Source organism: Mercenaria mercenaria, chromosome 11, assembly GCF_021730395.1.
Source record: "Mercenaria mercenaria strain notata chromosome 11, MADL_Memer_1, whole genome shotgun sequence".
Taxonomy (NCBI): Eukaryota; Metazoa; Mollusca; class Bivalvia; order Venerida; family Veneridae; genus Mercenaria; species Mercenaria mercenaria.
Genome location: NC_069371.1, coordinates 58,407,700 through 58,430,425, shown reverse-complemented (window position 1 = coordinate 58,430,425; position 22,726 = coordinate 58,407,700). Strand labels below are relative to the sequence as shown.

The following is a 22,726-nucleotide window of genomic DNA, read 5'->3' as shown; positions in this document are numbered from 1 at the left end:
TGGTGTCACTTGGCTCTAATCAGTAGTCATTAGGGAAGCGCCACACACTTAGCCACTATGTCACTAGGTCATCATCCGCCATTCATTTCATTTAAGATCATCATGAAAGTAATCTTACTTTCTCTTATTTAATGTAGAACAGACAAAATGGAAAGTTCCATAAAATTCATATATTTAATGATCAAAACTGCCATTCAATGTTCTGGTTACTCATTATTTGTAATTATAATGACAGAATAAGGCAAAGAGATAAATAAACTGGCTCCTATTTCATTGTAACATACCCATCATCAGCACAGGTAAATGTATGACTGCATTAAGAAGTAAAGATTAAAAATTCCTAGCCATTGTGTTACAAATTGGAATACTGGAATTATATTTCCAAAATTTGGAAATTGTTTTCGTTATATTTTGGCTAGAATTAATGGCTCTGTTTTTCAAGATGATTAATCATTTTTCAGACATTTTTATAATGAATCATTGAATAAATTCATGTCTGATCCAAATATACTGGCTGCTCTTTTTCAAATACTTGAATGATTAAGGCACTGACTATTCATTATTGTTAAATGTTTTTATGACTGATTAAGGCAGACAAAGAGATGTAGGAATATAACCAATTAAGCTTACCCTTTATTGTTACGCCAATTAAGCTTACCCTTTATTGTTACGGACTCTGTCATTAGGTACTGGCTACATTTTTAAGAATTAATTTTATAAGAATTAACTAAATGGTTACCCTTCATTGTTATTTACTTAAATTGTTAATAGGTACTGGCTACATTTATAAGTATTAATGGTTACCATTTATTGTTACGAACTTTGTCATTAAGTACTGGCTACATTTTATAAGAATTAACTAAATGGTTACCCTTCATTGTTATTTACTTAAAATGTTAATAGGTACTGGCTACATTTTATTAAGTATTAATGGTTACCATTTATTGTTACGAACTTTGTCATTAGGTACTGGCTACGTTTTTAGCTCACCTGTCACATAGTGACAAGGTGAGCTTTTGTGATCATGCATCGTCCGTCTGTGCGTCCGTCCATCCGTGCGTGCGTAAACTTTTGCTTGTGACCACTCTAGAGGTCACATTTTTTGTGGGATCTTTATGAAAGTTGGTCAGAATGTTCATCTTGATGATATCTAGGTCAAGTTCAAAACTGGGTCACGTGCCTTTAAAAACTAGGTCAGTAGGTCTAAAAATAGAAAAACCTTGTGACCTCTCTAGAGGCCATATATTTCATAAGATCTTCATGAAAATTGGTCAGAATGTTCACCTTGATGATATCTAGGTCAAGTTCGAAACTGGGTCACGTGCGATCAAAAACTAGGTCAGTAGGTCTAAAAATAGAAAAACCTTGTGACCTCTCTAGAGGCCATATATTTCACAAGATCTTCATGAAAATTGGTCAGAACGTTCACCTTGATGATATCTAGATCAAGTTCGAAACTGGGTCACATGCCTTCAAAAACTAGGTCAGTAGTTCAAATAATAGAAAAAACTTGTGACCTCTCTAAAGGCCATATTTTTCATGGGATCTGTATGAAAATTGGTCTGAATGTTCATCTTGATGATATCTAGGTCGAGTTTGAAACTGGGTCACGTGTGGTCAAAAACTAGGTCAGTAGGTCTAAAAATAGAAAAACCTTGTGACCTCTCTAGAGGCCATATATTTCATGAGATCTTCATGAAAATTGGTCAGAATGTTCACCTTGATGATATCTAGGTCAAGTTTGAAAGTGGGTCACGTGCCATCAAAAACTAGGTCAGTAGGTCAAATAATAGAAAAACCTTGTGACCTCACCTCTCTAGAGGCTATATTTTTCATGGAATCTGTATGAAAGTTGGTCTGAATGTTCATCTTGATGATATCTAGGTCAAGTTCAAAAGTGGGTCACGTGCCATCAAAAACTAGGTCAGTAGGTCAAATAATAGAAAAACCTTGTGACCTCTCTAAAGGCCATATTTTTCATGGGATCTGTATGAAAATTGGTCTGAATGTTCATCTTGATGATATCTAGATCAAATTCGAATCGGGGTCATGTGCAGTCAAAAACTAGGTTAGTAGGTCTACAAATAGAAAACCCTTGTGACCTCTTTAGAGGCCATACTTGTGAATGGATCTTCATGAAAATTGGTCAGAATGTTCATCTTGATGATATCTAGGTCAAGTTTGAAAGTGGGTCACGTGCCTTCAAAAACTAGGTCAGTAGGTCAAATAATGAAAAAACGTTGTGACCTCTCTAGAGGCCATATTTTTCATGGGATCTGTATGAAACTTGGTCAGAATGTTTATCTTGATGATATATAGGTCAAGTTTGAAACTGGGTCAACTGCAATCAAATCTAGGTCAGTAGGTCTTGAAATAGAAAAACCTTGTGACCTCTCTAGAGGCCATACCCTTGAATGGATCTTCATGAAAATTGGTCAGAATGTTCACCTTGATGATATCTAGGTCAAGTTTGAAACTGGGTCACATGCCATAAAAAACTAGATCAGTAGGTCAAATAATAAAAAAACGTTGTGACCTCTCTATAGAGGCCATACTTTTCATGGGATCTGTATGAAAGTTGGTCTGAATGTTCATCTTGATGATATCTAGGTCAAGTTTGAAACTGGGTCAACTGCGGTCAAAAACTAGGTCAGTAGGTCTAAAATTATTAAAATCTTTTGACCTCTCTAGAGGCCATATTTTTCAATGGATCTTCATGAAAACTGATCTGAATGTTCACCTTGATGATATCTAGGTCAGTTTCGAAACTGGGTCACGTGCGGTCAAAAACTAGGCCAGTAGGTATAAAAATAGAAAAACCTTGTGACCTCTCCAGAGGCCGTATTTTTCATGAGATCTTCATGAAAATTAGTGAGAATGTTCACCTTGATGATATCTAGGTAAAGTTCAAAACAGGGTCACGTACCTTCGAATACTAGGTCAATAGGTCAAATAATAGAAAAACCTTGTGACCTCTCTAGAGACCATATTTTTCAATGGATCTTCATGAAAATTGGTCAGAATTTTTATCTTGATTATATCTAGGTCAAGTTCAAAACTGGGTCACATGAGCTCAAAAACTAGATCACTATGTCAAGTAATAGTAAAAACGACGTCATACTCAAAACTGGGTCATGTGGGAAGAGGTGAGCGATTCAGGACCATCATGGTCCTCTTGTTTTATAAATATTAACTTGATGGTTACCCTTTATTGTTACAAACTTTGTTAAAATGTACTGGCTAGTCATTTTGTAAGTATTAACTTGATGGTTACCTTTTATTGTAACAAACTTTGTCATCAAGTACTGGCTACATTTATAAGTATTAACTTGGTGGTTACCCTTTATTGTTATAAACTTTGTCATTAAGTACTGGCTACATTTTATAAGAATTAACTTAATTATTATTGCAGAAATGTTTGGCTACTGAACTGCTATTATAGTATTATGCAGGTTGAGTTTCATGCTCATATTTCACAAAGTACATTTATTTTCAACCAATGGGTTCAATACTGGATGTAGTTTTCATATTACCTTAGTTAATCATTAACCACATGTCACCTTAGCGCAAAAAGTGAATAAGTCCTTCTTTAATTCAATGCAGTTATCCACTTCTTGCACTAAGGTGACGACATAAAGAAAAGAAATATTTTAAGAAAAGTTACAACTACTGTAATGTTTTTAGCAAGTAAATTCATATTTTTGAAGTGTCAGACTGTTAGGAGGAAGGTGCCAGCCATTGTGTTAGGGAAGGTCACTGTGACAATGTTGACTGTAGTTGTTATATCATATCACCACATTAATTAAGTTAGAGCTGGTTAGGTTGAATAAAGCATATAATGTTAATAAATGCAGGCATTGATAATGTTCTAGATTAAATGCAGTAATCATAGTAGTGTTTAAGGAAAGATGCCTGCCAATATGCTTTACGCCCCACAATTAAATACAGTTTAAGATACTACCTTATCATTTACTTTGTCAACTCTTATAGATAACCGGGCTGGTTTAAACAAAGTCAAGCAGAGGCCAGGTATCAGTTAAGACTGAAAAGCTACGACTTCCTACATTTAAAAATAATCTGATAGGGGTATGGTAGGATAAGACAAAGGCATACTGGCTACAGGTTTCTAGAAACTACCATATCACTGCATCTTAAGGGTTGTATTTTTGGACTAAATTTCAGTGGATAGGGATGATAAGGTAGAATAAGGTGTTTTTCTGCCACTGTTAGTTTGAAAGAGTACTGTATGATAGTGTTTAAGTCAGCCCTCAAAATAACAAGGTAATAGGTACTACCATATCATACAATGTGTGCATCAGTTGTAGCCAGGCCATTTACTTGGTTTAGTGAAAATCCACACATCAAAATCTGAGGGTTGCTGGTCATATCTTTTTTTATTTTTTTGCATTTGTAGGACACTTTTTTTTTTTTTTTTTTTTTTTTTTTTTTTTTGGCCATCAATTTTTTATTTGTATATGATTTCAGTGTTCTACCTGAACATTTGTTTAAGTCATAGCTCACTAATCATAGTGTGTTTTTTTTGGAATTAATGAATGTCTTTGAGGGAGTATTAAGCATTAATTCAAAAGTGAAGGTTACTATAAGTTTATATTTCTGATCAGCAGTATTATAAACAATGGGATTCATCCAAAACTTGTCCAGAATTATGATAATCATACATCACAGAATCTCAGGGAGAACACTGAATTTCATTGCTAGGACTCTGGTACTGGTGATAAAAGCCAAGGAAAAACTGGCTTCTGGTTAAAATTTAAACTGAACTACTTCTTGCATATTTGATAATTTCTTAATGATTAAATCCTGTAGCTGTTAGGGATATGGTAGAATAAGGCAAAGGTTCAATTCTGGCTACTGGTTTTGTATGAAAACTGCCATATCAACACATTGTAAGGGCAATGTAAAATTGGCCATCATGTATTTTTGGACAAAATTTCAGTGAATAGGGATGATATGGTAGAATGTAGGAAGATCATCAGCCATTCATTTCTTTCTGAAGCTGTATAATATAAATATCTGCATTGCAAGATAAATAATGAACACATTGTTTTTTTCTTAGCATTACACCCATACTCTAATGGCTTTACCTATACATTTAGATAAAAGATGGGAGACCTGTTCTAAAGATTGATAAAGGGAGCTTAACCTTAAAACTACTACTGTCTACAGAGTATTTCAACAGTATTTACTGGTACAGAAATTAGGAATGGCTGGATTCTCTTCTAAAATATTATTTTGAAAAAATAGAAGTCAATAATTGTCCATAATTTCATAGTTCAAAGGTTTTACCGGTATTTATGATTATTAGTTATTATTTGTTTAGAATAATTCTACCATCAATGAAATCTTAACATTCTCTTTTGAATTAGGTATTACTAATTAACTGACTCATTGATTTAAATTGTTGAAAGAACTGTGGGATAGAATCAAGTCTGTTTTAAATAGAATAAAAGTCAGTCTCTTTTCTACTTACTTGCTTTTACTGTCCTCATGGCTATTTGCTCAAAAGCAATTGTCGAGTTCTGTTGTCGAAGTGGTATTCAACCATGGTAGCTGTCCCATACTTCTCCCACAAATAGCTGTCCAGTTCTTCTAAGAGTGAAAACTCAGACCAGTTGGCTGTGGCCAAAACTTCTGCCTTGTAGAATTCAACCAAGCCAGCTCTCTCTCAGTTGCTGAGGACGATATTCCACAATCCAGCAAACCTCCATACACCTGCCTTTTGTTGTCCAATAAAGTCCTATATTTCTGTCCAAAGAAGCTGTTGAGACAACTTCAGAAGGAGGAATTCTACCAAGCCAGCTGTCCCATCCAGCTATTGCGGGAGGAATTCCACCAAACCCCCTAATGTCCCATACTTCTCCCACAAATAGCTGTCCAGTTCTTCTAAGAGTGGAAACTCAGACCAGTTGGCTGTGGCCAAAACTGCTGCCTTGTAGAATTCAACCAAGCCAGCTCTCTCTCAGCTGCTGAGGACGATATTCCACAATCCAGCAAACCTCCATACACCTGCCTTTTGTTGTCCAATAAAGTCCTATATTTCTGTCCAAAGAAGCTGTCGAGACAACTTCAAAAGGAGGAATTCTACCAAGCCAGCTGTCCCATCCAGCTATTGCAGGAGGAATTCCACCAAGCTGTCTAATGTCATATACTTATAGCCAAGTAGGCTGTCAAAACAGCTTCTAAAGGTCCCAACCAACTGTTGGAATTCCACTAAGCCATCTGTCCCAGCCAGCTATTGTGGGAGAAGAGCCATCTGTCCTGTACAACTATTTGGAAGGATTCTAGTAATCCGTCTGTCCAGTACAGCTATTGAGGAGGAATTCCACTAAGCCAGCTTGCCATTACTGTTGCCATGAGGATAGATTAACAGTGGTAGATGGGAGAAAAACATTTTGCTCAACTTGTGTTTAGATTTGATACTTCATGTAATATCAAGGGCCAATCAGAAAGGAATTTATTTTTTGTTTTCTAAGCTGGAGTTGTTAAAAGAAATTAAAATAATTACATGTTACTAAACAAAGTAAAATTTCAATTTAGAGTCAGTTAGTCAATACACTGAATTACTGTCTAGTTGTAGAAACACAACAAAAGAAGAACATTTTCATCAGCAGGTCGGTTTAGTACATTATTTAGTTCTGCATAGTGATTGGCATAATAACTTAATTTAGTGACAAGTGTTCTGGAAAAATATATAGTCTTGTAGATACCAAGTCATCATTTCATTGTAACAGAAAAGATTGAGGTGTTTGTATAGTTTAAGGTAGTCCAGCAACCTGTTGCCTAAATGACAAATTTACTTAAAATCTTTGGGCCTGTAATCATTTTCATCTTTTTCACAATGTGTATAATACTATAATGGTGTATCAAAAATTGGTTGTACTGTGTCTTCAAATATAATATAATACAATAGAATGCATTTAAGCTTTTGTTTAGTTCAAAATTCTACATGTGCTAGACACTGCTCCAAGATTTTTCCTCCACATACTGCCTGCACATCTGTTTAGGAATGGCAGCATTTTGGCAACTGAGTTTCTAGTTTTCCATTTCAAAGACTATCTTGATACTTAGGTAGTAAGATATTATTTAGAGTTGAAGGTTAAGTACAAATATGTTTGGTTGTGGTCTTCCTACAGACATTTTTTTATTCATTATTTATGTGTGTTTGAGCTGTATGATTGTATTGCTTATCATTCTGACTGCTGAGGAAATACTTCGGTGAGGTTTACTTATCTCCCAGACTGTACTGTGGACTGTACTGTTTTATAGCCATGGTCAAACTTGACAGTCCAAAGACACTAGAGTACCATATCATTATTGCTCAGTTCTGTAACTGTAGCCAGTTCAGAGAAAATCCTAAGCTGATATTAGCTTAATTGAATGCTGTTTAGTTCTATTAATGAAATCTGTTTTATCAGTAATTTCAACTGTTTAAATTTAATTAGGAGTATTGTGTATTTTTTGAGTAAATTTCAAGAAATAGGGATGGTAGGTACAATAAAGGAAAAGATTAGCTTAAGAATGTTTGTTAAAACAAATCTTTTGAAAAAAAAAATCATTTATCATTAAGTGAATGTAAAATGAAAATAGTGACTAGAATAATGTTGTGCAATGTAATACCTTTGCGCACTGAATGACTGTCAAAGAATTACCTTGTATAATGCAGTGAAAGAAAGTGCAGTGAATGAATGTTAAATGAATTATATTGTAAAATTGTACGAGTGAATAGCAAAATCAAAATGTTTAAAGTAAATTGTATTTTAAAACACAATGACCAGACAGTAGAACTAATGATTTTGTAAAGCAGTGGCAGAGTTAGGTTATTCTGTTAAAGAGACAGTGGCATGGCATATTAGTAATTTTTTGTTTTGTAAAGTGGTAAGAACTTTTGAGTTTATTTAATTTGTAAAAGGGTAAAGTTGCAAGGATAAAGTTGATTTAATTTTTGTATCACTCTGGCAAGGTATTTTTAAGTGGATTTAATTTCTATGAGAGTTTTCAAGTTACAGTGGAAAATGCACAAAACTCAAGTAAGTTTGCATTTTTATCTTTCAGTAGAATGCCACTCAAAGGTAAAATAGGATTTAGTATTATTCAAGTAAATCAGTGGCAAAAACCTTGTATTTCATATAGTATAGAATGGTTGTACAGTAGCCAATTTTTTCTGCAGTGAAGTGAAAGTTTGGTTACTCTGTTGAGCTGATTTCAAGTCACTCACGTAATCAGCCTCTGTTTTACTACAAAGTAAGTTTTTTTTTTATTGAGATACAAGTTAAAGCTTAGAAAAGTACATTTTGAAAAAAAAAAAAATATGTAGCCAGTATCAACTTTAGGATTTCTTTCAAACTTTGATTTTTCAAAATATTGGCAAAGTAGCAAATAGCTGCATGGTTAGCTTTTTTTTATTCAGTATAATATTGGTTTTGCATCTGATGAAGCTTGGCTAGCTTTCATTTTTGCTAAGTTTTCTTTTTATTAGTCATCTTTGCAGTCTTTGTTCCGGTGAAGGTTAAAAAGTAGGAAGCTGAATTGATAGCAGTGCATGATGTAGTGCCAGTAGATTTAAGATAGTCATGAGTTTGCTACACCTTGGAGATTTTTTATGCATTCAGTTTTGTTATGGTCTTTTAGATTTAGCAGTAAATTATTATAGTTAACTTTGGTAAATAAATTTCTTATATGATAGGTTTCCATTGGTGCTGTTTTCTGGCTGTGGCCAAGTTTTTTTTCATTTTTTTTACTGATGTTGAGGCCTGACAGATCCCTTTACTGTTGATCCACACAGCTATCGATGCCATTTAGGATCTCGGTGACAATATATCCACAGCGTGGAGTCGTGTTGAAGATACTGGTCTACAATATTTGGCCGGCAGTGTTTAGATGATGGTTTCTCCAGTGTTGAGAGAGATGGGAATCGGAAATTGTCAGGTTCTTTTCGCCTTCCATTTTCAGCATTTGTTTCTTTTCCATATTTTAAGGTCTGTCTCACAGTCTGTGATAAATTCTTTGATCCTTTTGACTGCCAATCAAGACTACTAATGGTACCATTGAAGGATTCTGGTGACAATATATCCGCAAAATGGGGTCGTTTGGGAGTAACAGATCTACATTTCTGGGCCAGCGGTTTGCTAGACGACTGTTGTTCCTGTGTTGAGAGAGGTGGAATCAAGGATTTTCAAGATTTGTCTCTGTACTAGGTCTTAATCTGCCGGCAATTGCTGATATCTGTTTAACTTGTTTGCAATATAGGCTGGACAGAACTTCTTTTTCAAGGACTTTCCAAAATGTATTTTTCCTTACCAGAATAGGCAAAATATGACAGAATAGTTTTGTAAGCCATCTGAATTTTTACCAAGTACTGTCTAATATTTTTATGCCCCCCTTCGAAGAAGGAGGGGTATATTGTTTTGCAGATGTCGGTCGGTAGGTCGGTCGGTCGGTCTGTCGGTTGGTCGGTCGGTCGGTCGGAATGTAGACCAATCCGTTTCCGGATGATAACTCAAGAAAGCTTGGGCCTAGGATCATGAAAGTTGATAGGGAGGTTGGTCATCACCAGCAGATGACCCCTATTGATTTTGAGGTCTGTATGTCAAAGGTCAAGGTCACAGTAACCCTGAATAGTAAAACGGTTTCCGGATGATAACTCAAGAACACTTGGGCCTAGGATCATGAAAGTTGATAGGGAGGTTGGTAATGACCAGCAGATGTCCCCTATTGATTTTGAGGTCAGTATGTTAAAGGTCAAGGTCACAGTGACCCTGAACAGTAAAACGGTTTCCGGATGATAACTCAAGAACGCTTAGGCCTAGGGTCACGAAAGTTGATAGGGAGGTTGGTCATGACCAGCAGATGACCCCTATTGATTTTGAGGTCAGTATGTCAAAGGTCAAGGTCACAGTGACCAGGAACAGTAAAATGGTTTCCAGGCAATAACTCTAGAACGCTTAGGCCTAGTGTCAGGAAAATTGATAGTTAGGTTGGCTATGACCAGCAGATGACCCCTATTGATTTTGAGATCATTAGGTCAAAGGTCAAGGTCACATTGGCCAGGAACAGTTAGAACGGTTTCTGATCTTCTTGTCCAAAACCATAGGGCCTAGGGCTTTGATATTTGGTATGTAGCAAAATCTAGTGGTCCTCTACCAAGATTGTTCAGATTTTTTCCCTGGGATCAAATATGGCCCCGCCCCGGGGGTCACATGGTTTATATAGACTTATATAGGAAAAAAATTTGAAAAACCTCTTGTCCAAAACCACAGGGCCTAGGGCTTTGATATTTTGTATATGACATCATCTAGTGGTCCTCATCTAAGATTGTTCAAATTATTCCCCTAGGGTCAAATATGGCTGTGCCCTGGGGGTCACATGGTTTACATAGACTTGTATAGGGAAAAACTTTGAAAATCTTCTTGTCCAAACCACAAAGTCTATGGCGTTGATATTTTGTAATGTAGCATCATTTAGTGGTTCTCTACCAAGTTTGTTCAAATTATCGCTCTAGGGTCAAATATGGCCCCGCCCCAGTGGTCATATGGTTCATATAGACTTATATAGGGAAAAACTTAGAACCTTCATGTCTATAACTTACATAATTCAAATTTGGACCACATGTATAGTTTTGAGTGGCAAGATGAACCTTGACATGAGTTGACCTTGATCTTGACCTAGTGACCTACTTTCACATTTCTGTAGCTACAGCCTTAAAATTTGGACCACATGCATAGGTTTGTGTACCGAAAAAAACTTTGACCTTGTTATTGACCGAGTGACCTACTTTCAAATTTTTGAAGGTACAGGCTTCAAATTTAGACCTCATGCATAGTTTTTTGTTCCAAAATAAAATTTGACCTTGATCTGACCTAGTGGCCTACTTTCACATTACTGAATGCATCAAGGGGGGCATTTCGTGTTCGACGAGCTCTTGTTTCAATTTTTTTCTATTCAATCTAATTTCTTTTAAGACATGTTATGAAGTAAGCACTTATAAGTTTATTGGACATGATAAGGCCTTGGTGTAGCTGCTCATGCAGAATAAGTTCACATGCACTTTCATAATTTTAAAAATACTTATTACCAAGGGTTAAGTTTTGTTATACTCTCCGCTTGAATATAATTCTTTATACCGACATTAGGTCAAATAGTTTAGATCAATGAAATGGTCAAAATTGTGACAGTTAATAGCATCTGTTCAATAACTAAAAGAATTTTCTTTGAAGTAAGCCAGTATCACAGTAGAAATTATTTAAACTTTTGTTTCTTTATTTAATAGCCAGTTCCTAACAGTATCTCTATTAAATTTTGCCAGTTCTGTGAAATTTGATATTTTCTCTATTTAAATATAAAACTTTCGACAGTATCTCTTGATAACTCGATATCTACTAGATTTGAATATTTTAGGCCATGTTTCTTCCATTCTTTTGGCAGCTTTTTCTTTCTTTTTATTAATAATTTCAGGATGAGAGTGGTTGTATTCCAATGGCTGTAAGCATGAAATCACCTGGCCTTGTGCGGAAGACATCTATGAATCGATCAACCAGATGTATACCTCTAATTTAAAGTGAGTATTTTGTTACAGAACTTAATATGTAGACAGGGTTTAGCTAAATCAACTGTCCAACTCACAGGCACATGGCTGTCACCTAATTTTACTGTATAACTGTTACACGAACAAATAGGAAATATTTCTTGGCAAAAAGGCTCACGCAGCAAGCTAAATTGGCAATATGGAAATAAAATGAATCTGTTGTCTCTGTAGCAGAATCACTGTTGTATTGCCCTTTAGAATAGCTGCCTTTGCACTAGACTTTGGTATAGGCGAAAAAATCCAGTGTGTTGCCCTTTCACTGTTGAAGAAATTAAGACCAACTAGAGCTGCTTTTGAGAAAAGCGCAAATCTCCCACAACTGCCTTATCCTTTAGTGATTCAAAGTGGTGTGGGTGGTTTGGATGAATGGTTCTGATCAGTAATGTATTGGAGTTCTAGATGGTTTGGATGAGTGGTTCCTATCACAGGACCGTAGGAAGCATTTTCAGTTTGAACGGGGGAGGGGGGGGGGGGGGGCACACTATGAAAATCAGCTAAAACTGACTCCCTGTCAAAAAATTGCTAAGATTATTACCATAATAGGTCAAATTTTGCTCCCCCTGTTCCTACGGCCCTGTATCGTTAATGTCTAGTTTGTCTGGATGGTTCAGACCAGTGGTTCCTATCATTAATGTCTAGTTTGTCTGGATGGATCAGACAAATGGTTCCCATCAGTAATTCAAGGGCCATAATTCAAAAGTGCCTGGGTGGATTTGGCTAGTTATTGAACTTGGCCGAGGTCTTATGGTCAAACACATTTTTGTCGAGCCCGCTTGCGGTCAGCTCGATATAGTCGCCACTTTCAGTGTATGTGCATGTGTCTGTCCGTGCATCCATCCGATTTTGTCCAAACCATAACGTGAACATGCATGGACAAATCTTGTTTATATTTGGCATGAATGTTTACCTCAATGAGGTGTGTCATGGGCAAACCCCATGTTCCTATCTAAAAGGTCATGGTTACAGTTGGAGGTCAAAAGTCAAATTGAAGTTTGTCTGGAGCTCTTCTTTTTCTTGCATGGGGGAATTTTGATGTAACTTGGCAAGAATGTTAACCATTATGAGATGGAGAATCTTGTGCAAGAACCAGGTCCCTAGGTCCAAGGTCAAGGTTACACTTGACAGCCAGCGGGCTCGACAATCTGCCCAAGGGCATACTTGTAGAAATTTAGCAGGGTAAATGTTAAGCACAGTATCAAAATGTAAGAGTGGAATCTTGAAGCATTGGGGATAGCTAACACAACCAGAACCTCACACAGTAAAACAGTTCATTTGGAAGTTAGTCAGGGTAACAAGAAACCTCAGACAAATATTCATTTCGTAGTGTTAGATCCTTATTAGAAATGTATGTTTTATTACATTTTACGAAAATTTGCGTTTTTTCCCAATTAATATGAAAGTATTCAAAAAGTGGACTATTGCTTTTGATTTAAATGTAATTTCTAAGTTTACATTTGTGTTTCATAGTTTTGATATATTTCAACAATCTTAACCAACAGGCAAGTTTTAAAACAGTATATAGCTTTGGAATTCATTTATTTCCAATATATCCTGATTGTGCAGCAAAGATAAGTAAAGGGAGGTAATAAGAATGTTACAAACTGAATTTTTCATGAGCCTTGGCTAGATATATATTTGTTAAATTAATGTAAATATTTGACAAACATAATACAGAAGTTTTCATATTCATGTGAAGTATCTTTACTAAATTCATGCCCACACTAAAGTAACTATCCTGGTTTCTAGGATAGGAAGCAAATTTTATCAAAGCAGTCTGAAAACAGCTAAATCCCACGCCACTGTTGTGGATAGTGAAAGGGTAAACTTTTGACCTTGGGCTGTGACCTTGACATTGAGCAGAAAAAGACGTTAAACCCAAACACACACACACACACATGAATTTTGCACATCGTCTTGATGAGGTGATTATTTGACCCAAGTTTCATGAAAATCCTTATAGGGGTTTAGGAGATACAGAGATCAAACCTTTGACTCTGAGTTGTGACCTTGACCTTGAGTTGACATGGCTGTCTCATGAGTTCTTGATGAGGTGATCATTTGACCCAAGTTTGATGAAAATGCTTCAAATGGCTTAGGAGATACAGAGTGGACACAAAAATGGAAGGCTCAAACCTTTGACCCTAAGTTGTGACCTTGCCGTTCAGCCGGCATGGCTGACACATAAGTTCTTCACATCGTATTGATGAGGTAATCATTTGACCAAACTTTTATAAAATTTCTTTAAGGGGTTTAGGAGATATAGAGCACACACGGAATGGAAGGCTCAAACCTTTGACCTTGATTTGTGACCTTAAAATTCCTTAAGGGGTTTAGGAGATACAAAGCAGACACAAAATTGAAGGCTTAAACCTTTTACCTTGAGTTGTGACCTTGACCGTGAGCCGACAAGGCTTATTCATGACTTATGAGTTCTGCACATCGTCTTGGATAGGTGATCATTTGACCCAGGGTTCATACGAATCCTTCAAGGGGATTAGGAGATAGAGTGGACACAAAATGGAAGGCTAAAACTTTTGACCGTGACTTGTGACCTTAACCTTGAGTCAGCATGGCTGATTAATAAGTTCTGCACATCACCTTGATGAGATGATCATTTAACCCAAATTTGATGAAAATCCTTCAAGGGGTTTAGGAGATTCAGAGCAGACACAAAATGGAAGGCTCAGACCTTTTACCCCAAGTTGTGACTTTGACCTTGAACTGGCATGGCTGACTTATGGGTTCTGCACATAGTCTTGATGAGGTGATCATTTAACCAAGTTTTATAAAATGCCTTCAAGGGGTTTAGGAGATACATTGAAGGTTTAAACCTTTGACCTTGAGTTGTGACCTTGACCTAGAGCTGACAAGGCTGACTCATGTTCTGCACATTTTCTTGATGGGTTGATCATTTGACCCAAGTTTCATGAAAATTCTTCAAGGGATTTAGGAAATATGGAGCCGACACGAAAGTGTTACAGAAGACCATTCCTTTAACCCCCCATGTGGCACTTGTGGCGGGGGATTAAAAATACCTACAGTGGAATTCTGACATGTATTACGCAGTCAGTGAACACATACATAAGTGTTAATGATCATTAATTTTGTTTAAATTTTGACCAAATCCATTACCTGATTAGAATCTGATGAAAATTACAGCTCCTGAAAATCCCCATGGTTGTGGGCGGTGCAGACAGAATGTGAGCCAGGAAGTACATCTGTAAAAGCCCAGACATTCCATCTTCAGGAGTATCTTCATTCTTCAAGTGAGTATAATTATGTATATGAGAATTTTCTCCAAATCTGTTTATCTTAAACATCTTTTTCAACCCTTACCCTGCTAAATTTGTATAATGAACTTGTCCATCTTTCAATTTGGACAGAACCATTAACTGTTATAAGGGGTGCTTACAGAAAAGATACTGACTGAATGGCAAACAGAGCAGATCTTGATCAGATGTGCAGACTGATCAAGATCTACATTGGTCGCAAAGGCAGAATCAGTCCTGTCTAGCATGTTAAGGGTTAGTTATATATATGAGCCGCACCATGAGAAAACCAACATAGTGCATTTGCCACCAGCATTGATCCAGACGAGCCTGTGCATCTGCACAGTCTGGTCAGGATCAATGCTGTTTGCTAATGGATAGGCTTTGAAAGCAAACAGCATGGATCCTGACCAGACTGCGTGGATGCGCAGGCTGGGATGGATCCATGCTGGTCGCAAACGCTGTATGTTGGTTTTCTCATGGTGCGGCTCAAATAAGCTTTCAAACAAGCTTTATTATATATACTCTTGCAAATATCAGCTAACTCGGGGTTTTTTTTTCGGCCGTTTTTATAGCCGTTATTCGGCTATATTTCCAATGCCAAAAAGTATGTATTTTTCCCAAAATGAGTGCAAAAATTCCCAATCTACATTCTGAAAAAAAAAATTTCATCAATATTGAACAAACACTGACCAAATTATGGACAATTTTGTAATGGAAGTATGTTAAGAGGTTGTACAATGTGAAACAAGTGTATGAGAGAGTGCTTAAACACATCAATTTTGGGGGTATAGGCTATGCTCCCAAATTAGCTAGAAAAAACCCTGTAACTACCCAGTACACAGAAATGCTTTAGAAAAGCATGTGTTGTTCTGAATAATTCCTGTTTGAAGCACTTGTTACAATAGATCTAGCACTATTTGTAATTCTGTCACGTGTCAAATTTCATAAAAGATGAAATAACATAATCACATTTGTGCATTTGTAAAGAGACCCAACAGTGAAAATGAAGATCACAATTTGACACAAAAGATGTTGAATTCCATGTGATACATGGAGAGATCAGCACAATCAGATAGAGAAAAATAACTTCTTGTAACTTCTAATTCCTGTTTAATAGTTTTAAGGTGTATGCAGCCTATCTTCATGAATATTAACTTCAAATTTTAGGTGTTAATCAAAAAGCTGTGTTTTGTTATTCTTTTTGAGAATGAAGGTAGAATTACAGGAAATATTACAGTGCTGAACAAAAAATAACATACTTTAAAACATGTAAAACAGTGATGGTAAATCTTTTATGAAAAATTGTAATTTTATAATATTTTATAACAGGTCTGTACAAGAGATCTATATGAGGATGATAGCCAAGAAATACAGCATTCAGCACATCATATCAATCCAACTGAAGGACAAAGTATCCATTGATGTAGGTAAGTTAAGCAGAAAATAACCTGTTTTACCTCACTGACAAATTTGTTTCAAGAGCTAAAGCTATTCATGTGGAGTCAGCTTCATGTTTAGACTGTGAACAACTCTAAGCAAGCTCATGCCTCATTTATTACACTTCACATTGAATGAAAGCTGAAATCGTTTGTCCTCCACCTCTGTTATATGTGGAAAAGTTGGCAGTTACTTGAGGAGAAAAGGTTTATACTGGTACAGAATCTAGGAACACTGGTTAAATTAACTGCCCGCCACTATATAACTGAAATACTGTTGAAAAATGGCATTAAACCCAAAACAAATAAATAGAATAAATAAATAAAGTTTGCTAGTTATACCCCCACAAAATGAAGTTTGGTATATAGGAGTGAGCTTGGCGGTCTTTCAGTCCGTTGGTTTTCATGGTTTCTGGATGATAACTCTCCAAAGGCTTGACAGATTTAGATAATTTTTAGCTCATCTGATTTTTTGAAAAAAAATGATGAGTTATTGTCATCACTTGAGCGGTTGTCGGCGTCTGCGTCGGCGTTGCCTGGTTAAGTTTTATGTTTAGGTCAGCTTTTCTCCTAAACTATCAAAGCTATTGCTTTGAAACTTGGAATACTTATTCACCATCATAAGCTGACCCTGTATAGCAAGAAACATAACTCCATCTTGCTTTTTGCAAGATTTATGGCCCCTTTTGTACTTAGAAAATATCAGATTTCTTGGTTAAGTTTTATGTTTAGGTCAACTTTTCTCCTAAACTATCAAAGCTATTGCTTTGAAACTTGGAATACTTGTTCACCATCATAAGCAGACCCTGTACATCAAGAAACATAACTCCATCTTGCTTTTTGCAAGATTTATTGCCCCTTTTGGACTTAGAAAATCAGTTTTCTTGGTTAAGTTTTATGTTTAGGTCAGCTTTTATCCTAAACTATCAAAGCTATTGCTTTAAAACTTGCAACACTTGTTCACCATCATAAGTTGACCCAGTATAGCAAGAAACATAACTCCGTCCTGCTTTTTGCAAGATTTATGGCCCCTTTTTGACTTAGAAAATATCAGATTTCTTGGTTAAGTTTTATGTTTAGGTCAACTTTTTCTCTTAAACTATCAAAGCTATTACTTTGAAACTTGCAACACTTGTTCACCATCATAAGCTGACCCTGTACAGCAAGCAACATAACTCCATCCTGCTTTTTGCAATAATTATTGTCCCTTTTGGACTTAGAAAATCATTTTCTTGGTTGAGTATTATGTTTAAGTCAACTTTTCTCATAAACTATCAAAGCTATTGCTTTAAAACTTGCAACAGTTTTTCACCATCATAAGTGGACACTGTACATCAAGAAACATAACTCTATCCTGCTTTTTGCAAGAATGATGGCCCTTTTTAGACTTAGAAAATCATGGGTAGGACAATATTTCTATTACACAAAAAAATCAGATGAGCGTCAGCACCCGCAAGGCGGTGCTCTTGTTTGTACACAGGTGTAACATCAGAAAATACAGGTCATGTTTGAATTTTGGGCCAGTAGGTCAAAGGTTAAGGTCACAGTGACCCTGAACAGTAAAACGGTTTCCGGATGGTAACTCATGATAGACTTGACCGATTTAAATAAATTTTGGTACACAGGTGTAACATTATGAAAAACAGGTCATGTTATACTTTGAGGTCAGTAGATCAAAGGTCAAGGTCACTGTGACTCGGAACAGTTAAATGGTTTACGTATGATAACTTGAGAACAGGATCATACATTTTTGTACACAGGTGTAACATGATTGAATACAGGTCAAGTTAGACTTTTAAGCTAGTAGGTCAAAGGTCAAGGTCACAATAACACAAAACAGTTAAACTGTTTCCGGATGATAACTTGAGAAAGCTTGAGCCTAGGATCATGAAAATTTATAGGGTGCTTAGTTATGACCAGCAGATGACACCTAATGATTTTGAGGTCAGTAGGTCAAAGGTCAAGGTCACAGTGAACCGAAACATTTAAACCATTTTCGGACAATATCTTCAGAACGCTTGGGACTAAGATCATAAAACTTAATAGTGAGGTTGGTCATAACCAGCAGATGACCTCAATTGATTTTGAGTTCCAAAGGTCAAAGGTCAGAGTGACCCAGAACATTAAACCTTTTTTTGAGAACGCTTGGGCCGAGGATCTTGAAACTTCATAGGCAGATTGATCATGACCAGCAGATGACCTCTATTGATTTTGAGGTCAGTAGGTAAAAGGTCGAGCAAGTTCAGCTTTGACATTGGCTTAGTTCTGTGACAAGGCCATATTGTGGGGGTATAATTCGTCACTCCTGTGACAACTTTAGTTTCTGCTATAAAGCTAAAAGGTTTAATGTATGGAAATGCTGGTATACATGTCTGTACCTCAAAAAATCAGCCTGCCTGCTTAGCTCAGTAGGGAAAGTGCAGATCTGCGGGTCACGGGGAATGTGAGTTTGGTCCTTGGGCGAGGCCCTTGTTCTGTGACAAGTTGATAAAAAACATAATGTCTGAAATCATTTGTCCTCCACCTCTGATTTATGTGGGGAAGTTGGTAGTTACTTGCGGAGATTAGGTTTGTACTGGTACAGAATCCAGAAACACTGGTTAGGTTAGATGCCCACAGCTACATAACTGAAATAATGTTGAAAAACGGCGTTAAACCCAAAACAAATAAACAAATCCTCCAGCAATCTGCCACCTGCCCACTTCCAAACCTCCATTCACCCAGAAGCAAATAATTTCCTCCTTTATTCCATTAGGTCTAGAGACTGTTCTGGGATCCAATCATAGCAATCGCCCCTTCAGATCCATATCTTCCTAACTGCTTGGAAGTTTTTCACAAAACTAACATCAGTTTTTTTACCTCATTAAGACAAGGTGCAGAATGCATAACCCGTTTCACATGTCAAAGATCTAGGTCACAGTTTAAGGTAAAATGTCAAGTAGCTTAAAACTCATGTCTGCTCCTTATCTTATAAACTGTTGGCAAGATTTTCATAAAAGTAGCGTCAGTTACTTGCCTCATTAAGGTTACTAGTTCCAAGGTCAAGGTCACTTAGCTCAAAAGATCAAATATCTTAAACTTGTGTCCAATCAGTATTTTCAAACCACTAGAATAAACTGCATAAAGGTAGCATCAATTGCTAACATCATGCAAAGGCTTAGGCCATAATCAAGGTTACTAGGTGAAGATCTCATTTGAAGGTCAAAGGTCATGATTTCACTTTCTCTGTATCTGTAGCTGTGTCTGAGTGTTTAAAATTCCTTTAAAGTGATAGCTCCAGTTTGAAATCTTCTTGTCAGTATAGAAACTTTACACTTGAAATGCTTTTTTTTTTCAGGTAAAGAAGTATTTTGGGTGTATCACTTATTCCAGTGATAGCTCTGGTGTCCTATGCATATGTATTATTTACTGTCGAGCTAAGAACTGTTGTTTCTCTTACTGATTAATATTGTTGCATTATTTCAGTTGCATCTTAGCTAAGAAGTTAACTTGGATCTGCTTCACAGGGAGTCATTGATGATCAACTAAGTAGTAGGATACAGTTTTCTGATCAGATGAAATCACTTTATCTTATCTGGCTGGAATTTAAAGAGCTGAGACTACCATCAGGAAAATCTACCATGTAATAACACTAAACCAGAACATTGCTACTGAGTCTACTACACAGTAACGCTGACTAGGAAATTGCTATTGAGTCTGCCACACAGTAATGCTGACTAGGAAATGGCTATCGAGTCTGCCACACAGTAATGCTGACTAGGAAATGGCTATCGAGTCTGCCACACAGTAATGCTGAGTAGGAAATGGCTATCGAGTCTGCCACACAGTAATGCTGACTAGGAAATGGCTATTGAGTCTGCCACACAGTAATGCTGACTAGAAAATTGCTATTGAGTCTATCACACAGTAATGCTGACTAGGAAATGGCTATTGAGTCTGCCACACAGTAATGCTGACTAGGAAATGGCTATTGAGTCTACCACACAGTAACACAAACCCAGAGCATTGCTACTGAGTCTACCACACAGTAACACTGACCCAGAATGTTGCTATGGAGTCTACCACACAGTAATGTGGACACGGACATTGCTATTGAGTTTCCATGCAGTAACACTGACTTGAGTAGTCCACACAGGAAAAACACACAGTAACATTGACTTAGGATGTTGCTACCGAGTATTCCACACTGTAATACTGACCCCAAAGTGTAGCTTTTCTATGGAAAATTCAGACAGATAACTGAAGTTACCTGTCAATAGGTGCAATAAAATCGTTATTATCCGTTTATGTTAACACTCCTGATACTGAAGGCTGGACTCTGCAGAACACTGGAAAAAAAGCGAAGATAAACATGCATCTCGCTGTGTGACATTAGTGCAATTTTTTTTTTAATGTGACCGTGATATATAGACATTAAAATTATTTTAAGTAACATTCAAGTAATGGTCAAAGGTGGTAGTGAAAACTCACTGAATGTGACATCAAAGTTTAGATGACTGAGAAAGAAAGACAGTTATACGTACTGGTAAAAATCTATAAGATAGATATTAAAATAATGTTTAAAAGTGACAGTAGATACAGTAAAATGTGAATAATATGAGCCGTGCCATGAGAAAACCAACATAGTGGGTTTGCGACCAGCATGGATCCAGACCAGCCTGCGCATCCGCGCAGTCTGGTCAGGATCCATGCTGTTCGCTAACAGTTTCTCCAGTTTCAATAGGCTTTAAAAGCGAACAGCATGGATCCTGACCAGACTGCGCGGATGCGCAGGCTGGTCTGGATCCATGCTGGTCGCACACCCACTATGTTGGTTTTCTCATGGCACGGCTCATATGTGTTTTGATTGATAATGTCAAATAATAAAGGGTAACTCATTGTTCAAGTGTATTTATATCATTTCATTGAAACGGTTATCTAAAGAAACAAACTGGACCAACTGTTTTGATCATTTTTGGATTGGTTAGTAGTTGCATAATTTTCCCACAAGAGACCAAAAAATCTCTGCAGTCTCCCTTAGTCACATTCACATGTATGCTGGCATTCATACTGTACAATATACTCCGTCTACAGAATGTTTAAGCTTGAATAAGAAGAGTTATCCTACTCCCCACAGTGTCGGCGTCACACTAAGTTTTTCATACCACATTGATTCTACCTTAACTCGTCTAATTCGGAGGTAAAAAATAGTTTAAAAACACGAATCTTCAAATGGTTTTTGAGCGTTTTTATTTGATGGAACAATGTTTTCAACAGTCGACATTCTGAAGTCACTAGTGGACCAAAACAGGCCCTAGATTTTGTACCAGAATATAAGAAATAAACACCCAGATACAGTGTAAGATACGTTATATTGAATGATACACATTTCCCCAAGGCCAAAATTCTGTTTTTCGTGTTTTTCAAAAGAAAGTTTTATAAGAAATGGCATAATTAACAATTCTAAAAGAAAAAATGTAATAAAAGTAAAATATTTCATAGTTGACAGATCTGATTGATGGAATTTTTAAAACTTTCTACTTTCAGTTTCTAAAAGTTTTGTTTTTAAGAAAAAAACATCAATCCAATGATTTTATATCAAAATCAATCAAGACTGTGCATCCATTTATTGCAATGCCTGTCTTGAAAGTAAATTTTTTAACTCCTCTGCAAACCTTGCAAATCTGATAAAATATGACTGTCCCTAGCATAACGTATCTTATGCTTTATTCAATATGTTTCTTAAAATGTTTAAAGATAACTATTAATGTCTAATATGAAAAAAAAAACAGTCCAAAACCATTTATATAAAGTCAAATATTACTGGTTACAGCTTTTCTCTCATTAGTTTAAAATATTTATACATCTATCACCTTCAGTGACGCACACAAAAGCAAGAAAAAACATGAACAATTTATTCAGAATTACATGTTCAGTGATTATACTTTTAAAACGAGCCGTGCCACGAGAAAACCAACATAGTGGCTTTGCGACCAGCATGGATCCAGACCAGCCTGCGCAGTCTGGTCAGGATCCATGCTGTTCACTAACAGTTTCGCCAATTCCAATAGGCTTTAAAAGCGAACAGCATGGAGCCTGACCAGACTGTGCGGATGCGCAGGCTGGTCTGGATCCATGCTGGTCGCAAACCCACTATGTTGGTTTTCTCATGGCACGGCTCATATGTTGGTAATGTTTTTCCAACTATTTTTAAAAATACATCAGCATTATCTCATTCATATATAGTTTCTTAAGAAAATCTAAATATGATGGTTTACACACAATTTATTAAAAGTTTTAGGTTCATATAAAGTTAATATAGATCTTTAAAGCATAGAACATCAAATTTTATCTATCTGTAGGCCTCTTTCATATGTCTGATATATTCTATTCATACCTTGTTGTGTTTTTTGGTGTTTTTAATGTGTTCACTGGCC

General features: G+C 36.5%; 1 long non-coding RNA gene across 7 annotated transcripts in view; it reads left to right on the top strand.

The window, feature by feature from the left end:
- The window catches only part of LOC123531535 (uncharacterized), an 87,138-nt gene extending 66,448 nt beyond the window's left edge, over nucleotides 1–20,690 (top strand). For 5 of the 7 annotated variants that reach the window (XR_008366061.1, XR_008366062.1, XR_008366059.1 and 2 more), the window contains 4 exons: nucleotides 11,473–11,575; nucleotides 14,762–14,868; nucleotides 16,204–16,301; nucleotides 19,776–20,690. This is a non-coding gene — a long non-coding RNA (uncharacterized LOC123531535). Of the gene's footprint in view, nucleotides 1–8,704; nucleotides 8,947–11,472; nucleotides 11,576–14,761; nucleotides 14,869–16,203; nucleotides 16,302–19,775 lie in introns of all 7 variants that reach the window. The other 2 variants (XR_008366064.1, XR_008366065.1) reach the window with 2 other exon arrangements.
- The last annotated feature ends 2,036 nt before the right edge of the window (nucleotides 20,691–22,726 follow it).